This window comes from Myxine glutinosa, chromosome 13 (genome assembly GCF_964187855.1).
Source record: "Myxine glutinosa chromosome 13, kmMyxGlut1.1, whole genome shotgun sequence".
NCBI classification, from domain to species: Eukaryota; Metazoa; Chordata; class Myxini; order Myxiniformes; family Myxinidae; genus Myxine; species Myxine glutinosa.
In genome coordinates, this window is record NC_136273.1 from 32,882,938 (window position 1) to 32,889,391 (window position 6,454).

General features: G+C 39.2%; 1 protein-coding gene across 1 annotated transcript in view; it reads left to right on the forward strand.

Moving 5' to 3' along the window:
- LOC144888650 (uncharacterized) overlaps positions 1-6,454 on the forward strand; it is a 648,249-nt gene that overhangs the window by 240,497 nt on the left and 401,298 nt on the right. The gene's annotated exons all lie outside the window — the stretch shown is intronic.

Consider the following 6,454-nt stretch of genomic DNA (forward strand, 5'->3'; position numbering starts at 1 on the left):
AGGGGGTAAATTGTCCAAATAAAAATTGTCCAAATTGTCCAACTAGTAAATCGTCACACAAGGTTTTTATTTGGACAATTTACCCCTTCCCTCTCCCCCCCCCCCAAACCACCCCTCTCCCCAAACCCTCCCCCTCCGCTTCCGCCCCCCCTCCGGTTCCCCCCCCCCCCATTTTTTTTTACCCCCCCCCCCCCCTATTACTCCCCTCCCCTTCCCGCATTCCCCTTTACTGCATAGGGCCACATGTGATGATCTTGATATTATGGCAATTTTATTTTATCTTAAAATTTTTTTGCTTTAATATATTTACAGTTTTAATTGAATTTACAATTTAATTATTTACAAGTTTAACTTTTAATTAAATATAATGATTGTTCCTGATTTTCTAAACACGAGTTATAATCCAACATTGCTTACAGGATTATTTTGAGCCGTTAATATGCGGTTGATTTTTGAATTTGGTCAGTAACGTCTCCGTTCACGAGAGCGGTGTGATACGGTTTAATTGGCTATCCAGCTTTGCCCACCCCACTTTGCATATACCCCGCCCACTTTGCATATAAGGGGATGTTGAGATGATTTTATCACTCTTGAGGAAGATTAACCGAGGCGTGTGGCTTTGTCACATGTTGTTAATCGAAACGTTGTCATTGATTGTTCAATTAAAGGTTGGAGATCTTACCATGGAGTCATTTGGATTTACTCCCAACCGCAAATCTTTGCTTATATATATATATATATACATATATATATATACATATATATATATATATATATAATATTGTTACAGCCTGGGGCTCTGGTCTACTACGAGGGGTTTGAAAATTGCTCTTTAAAATGTTAACATCAGAATTATAGACACAGGAAGTGTTTTAGTAAAATCCCTTGATCAATAAACTAAGTGGAGACAAAATACAATTCCATAAAATGCGCTTATTAAGATCAACTGATACTTGTTCGCGAGTGTTCCTTGACTGCTGTTTTTTTTCCAAACTACCGACCCAAGCCAGGGTTCAGTGCAAAAACAACATTCTGTGTTCTGGTCTGATCCAGTCCAGGTTTTTGCATGTTTTTCACATTTGGGTTACAGCACTCGTTAATGGCTGATCCAAAAGTTCTTCTATCCCTATAAATACTAGTACCCGACTGCAAAGCCGCAATGAGCCGGCGAAGCCAAAGCCTCTTGCCACTATTTTACCCATCACGGTGGCATCAGTAGGTTAGGTAGTTGATAGTAGGTCGGTGTAGGTACCGTACCTGGTAGGACTTGGTAAAAGAGAAGAGCAGACAGTCCTCCCCAATACCGACATACAATAAATGTCACAAGAAGCTTAAGGAAGTAACTATACGATGTGCTAGCTTAGGGCCTATTTTAAGAAATTTTAACTGGGCTTAACATACGTTTTCACAGTATGTGTGTAGTCTTCTAACTTCAGTCGCTGTCAGGACTGGTTCTCTCCGGACACTGCGGCTTCCTCCACCAGAAGAAGTTAGCTTGCAGTAAGATCAGTGCCGACAGATCAGACGATAGCGCCGTTTCAACGGCAATGTGTGACTGTCGTCAATCAAACCGAGCTTTCTTTCTTTATGTAAACCGCTTATACCGTATTTCTGGCCGTGAAAAACTATCCCCTACGGCCGCGAGATTTCTAAAAAATAATTCTTCATCAATTTTAGAATATTTGACGCCGTTTTCAGCGTCCGAAACGCATAATAAGCTTTTTAAAAATATTTTTCAAATGCTCGAATCTCATTGGTTCCGGTGTTTGGTGACGATTTTCGTTGAAGATAACGAGGTTGGTCTTAACGTATTTTAATTACAAATTAGAGGTGCATTAGATTGTGAATCAAACAAAGATGGGTGAAACAAACTCCTATTGAACTTTTTCGCAATTGTTTTATGCAAACTTCCGCATCCGGTCGATGGCGGCCTCCATTGCGTGATTTGGTTTTAGAAATATTTTTTCAAATGCTCGCATCTCATTGGTTCCGGTGTTTGGTGACGCTTTTCGTTGAAGATAACTAGGCCCGTGCGGGCCGAGGTTGGTCTTAAAGTATTTTAATTATCAATTAGAGGTGCATAAGATTGTGAATCAAACAAAGACGGGTGAAAGAAACTCCTATTGAACGTTTTTCAATTTGTTATGCGTACTTCCGCATCCGCAAGATGGCGGCCTCCATTGCGCTTCGGAATTCTCAAGCCAAGGGATACAGCATAATCTGGTTTTCGACATAATACGTATGCGTTTATTGACAACACCGGCTTCGCCGGCTATAATGGCTGCTAATGATGGTGGCAATGACAATAGCAGCAATAAGACTGGTAAAAGACAATTATCTGCGAAGAGTAGTGATATTAGCCGTGAGTGAAGCCTCGGTCACTCACATGACTATGTCTCTCATTTACGTACTGTTTGAACTTTATTTGTACCATGAAAACGTCTATTAATTACATACTCTTCAAACTTACCTTTTAAACCTTTAGACCAATTACACCCTTTATATCTCATGGTTCCCTTTAGAACCTTTAATACCCTTATAGACCGCTTAAGACCCCTCATAAGATGCTTAAGACCCCGCTAGAACACTTAGACCCATTAGAACCTTAAGAGACCTAATTCCCTTAAGACCCCATAAAACCCGTTTTCACCCATATATTCCTAAGAACCTTTAGACCCCGTTAGACCCTTTAGAATTCTAAGACCCCATGAGACCCTGTAGATCACGTTAGATCCTTTAGAACCCAAATACCTCTAAGATCTAATATATAAAGAAGAAAGTTTGCGTTTGTTATTTTAGGCATTTTTAGGAACGTTTAGTTTAGGCATTCTACTCACATTGTAATTGTACATACTTTATAGACGTACTCGCATTCTATTTGTACATACTTTGTAGATCTACTCATTCTAATTGTACATGCTTTATAGAGGTACTCACATTCTAATTGTACATACTTTGTAGATCTACTCATTCTAATTGTACATGCTTTATAGAGGTACTTACATTATATTTGTACATACTTTGTAGATCTACTCATTCTAATTGTACATGCTTTATAGAGGTACTTACATTATATTTGTACATACTTTGTAGATCTACTCATTCTAATTGTACATGCTTTATAGAGGTACTTACATTATATTTGTACATACTTGGTAGATCTACTCATTCTAATTGTACATGCTTTATAGAGGTACTCACATTCTAATTGTACATGCTTTATCGAGGTACTCACATTCTAATTATACATACCTTGTAGATCTACTCACATTGTAATAGCAATACCTTCTCCTCTGGTGAGGGTAATTATTATAGTGTTAACAAATGCACCTGTTATTACAAAGATTGCTTTTTCGAGGTTTATTATAACACTTTCGTGTTCAGTTCTCGAGTGAGTTTGTTATTTTACCCTGCCTGGGATTTCCCATGAACAATCGAGTAATATGTTTTGTGAAGATCGTATGTTGAGGTTGCAGTGATTTGTTGTCAACAACACACATTTAATTATAAGTGTTTCACATGCGCCTGTTGTTAAAAACATTGCTTTACAAAGGTTTATCATAACTTCGTGTTCAGGCCTCGAGTGACTGTTCTTTTACCCTGCCTGCATTTTTCCAGAGAGTAATGGAGTAATATGTTTTGCGATTGCCATGCAGGAAATATTTAAATACCTATATCATTGAATTTCCCCGGACAACGCCTGCACTTCATCGAGTATTCTATAAAGCTTTCTCAGCGCTGACTCACTCACTGAAAAAATGTTTAGTACCTTCGAGGTGGGGTAGAAATCTTCAATTCTGCATACGACTGCAACTCGAATCCCCAGGGGAAAAAAAAATCACAAAACCCTCAGAACAAACAAAAATATCCACGAATAGAAGTCGACCGGTGCATACTCACCCTGCGCATTGCAGGTCATGTGATGCAAGACAACAGAAAAACAAATGGAATGCTTCACAGAATATTCCCATGGCAAAAATTGATAGAAATATCTGTGCTCGACAAGTGTTTAATTTTGCTTTAAGCAGCGGCCGTGGAAGGTATTGCAGCGAAGAGCACGGCCTTTTCTACGGTTGACGTATTTTGTGGTGCTTTGACATCCTCTCTCCGGACAATGTGCAATATATGTACAATATTTGATTGCATAAAGTAAAATATTCCAAGTACTATTATATATATTTTCTATTGCTTTGAGGAAGTATTACTATTTATAGTTTTGTGCTCTTTCAGTATCTGTCCTGGAAAGACAGGCTTTTAAAACAAAGGAGCCCGGGCTTTATACATGTGAAAGGAGGCAACAGATGGTTCCTGTGTCTGTCTCTGGACGTATGATGTGCATCAGTGTTGATACGTTTGAAATATTGCGAATTACTAAGCGATGTTAGTAATCAGCTATTTGTTGATTACTAAGTAACGTAGTATTGATAGTACACTTTGAATATTGCATATTTAAATATGTAGCATTTTGGGTCACATGACTTGCTATTTTTCTGATCTTTGTTTGATTAAGTTAATTATAAATATGCAAAATTTTTAGTTTGTCTTTTGGCTAACATGTCATTGTAACCTTGTGCTCTTGAATATAAAGCTCTTTCACAATCCAGTTTATTAAATATCTTATATTTATTATGTCTGCACATGGGATGCACCCAAGTATTTGCTGGAAGTGTGCAATAATGCTCCAATGGTATGATATAAGATTGGGGCAGGTAGGATTATACATTGTGAAGACAAATGTGCATCCAATCAACAAAAGTAACTAGATCTACGCCGTGAGTCCAGTTGAAAAACGAGCAAGAGCAGATCCGGTCTCGGGTAACGTTTCACATGCTTTCCAGCAGGCCTCCTCAAACCAATAGACCGCGGGCCTCAGCATATGTCTGCTTTTATTCTCCATTTGTTTCCGGTCACGTGCCAGTGTGGGGGGTCAATTGAGAGAGTGTTTTTATTGTGCTGAACTTTAGAAAAAATGTCAATGACATCATCAATGATCTGCTCTGGTCTTTTATTCACTCATGATCTGGTGTTGTATGTCTGTGTTTTAGTCCTTGTTTTTTGTGTTACCAGAGAAGAAACATGGCTGCCTGTGATTCCGGATTCAATGTGGTGATGTGTGGAGGTTCCGTTGGGTGCTCTGCTTGCATGGGTTGGCATAAAACGTTTTGTTTTTTTTCCTCGCCATGTCCAGCTGTTTACACCATCGTGACCCACCCCCAAACCCAATCTGTCCATAAACGGACGATTAATAACTAAAGCCGTTTCCATCAGGACAACTTGAATCACTCAGAGACCAAGTGACCTCATGTGTGTAGCCTAAATATATATAATAGGCTACTGCTGTCTGTCTGCCCCCTCACCCCAAAACATGGAAACGTTCTTTGGAGAGGAACAATTAAGTAAAAGTTGCTTCAAATTAATCCAAACCTCCGAGACAATAGTATCCAAATCAAAGTTGTACACAAGAGATGTATCTTCACTTATATAAAGTGCAGGTAGTGCAACCTTTAGAGCCGAGATTTACCCGGAAGTTGAGTTGGAGGTGGTGGGGCAGTCCCCTGGCCTCCACGGTCTCCCAATGTGATGCACTTAGACTTCTTGTGAGGGTATGTCAAGGATTGTTTCCCAAACCTTTGTTGCTGACATTTAAACACTTCGTGCAATGATAACCAACTGCATCGGCAATGTGATGAGGAATATGTTGGCCAACGCGTGGATTGAAGTGGATTATCATTTGGATGTGCTGCGTGCCACTAAAGGTGCACATGTTGAGGTGTACTGAACAACACAATAAACTTTATGAATTATGTGACAAAATGCAAAAAAAAAACCCCCACATCATTGTATCTCTTTTCGTTTGGTTGTAAAAAAATTTTTAAACCAAAACAAGATTTTGTGGACAGCCTATACTTCGTTCCTAGGCCTAAGATTATCTTCATATATCCATTGTAAGTTTAACCAATCGAGTTTTTTGAATGTATCAATAAGTTGTTGAACAAATTTTACTTTGTTCTTTTGTTTAAGTGACAGGTGCATTCAAATCAAGACATTGACACCTGATTAAACCTCTCATGCCAAGGACTATTGCAAGCCATTTATGCATCACTCAATACTGTGCAATGTAGAATCATATCGTCTGCGTAACTCGTGTTTCAGCTTGCATGATACAGTTTGGATATTTTGTGCCAATATTTGAGGAACACCTGATTGGGTTTATGCCTGGGGGTTGAGTGATACCCCTGTGACTTTACCCCCAATAAAGCCTGCGGCACATCTTGCAAACGTGTGGTGAATCATCTACCTGGATTTTCTGCTACCGTCTGCTGCCAGAAGACCACAGTGTACACTATTCAAAGATCATGTGACAATGCAAAGCGAACATCACAGCCTTTTCATGTCTAATGCAGAAGCAAGGGTCTGCAGATGTTTGGAACCTAAACAGGGTCCTCCATATCAA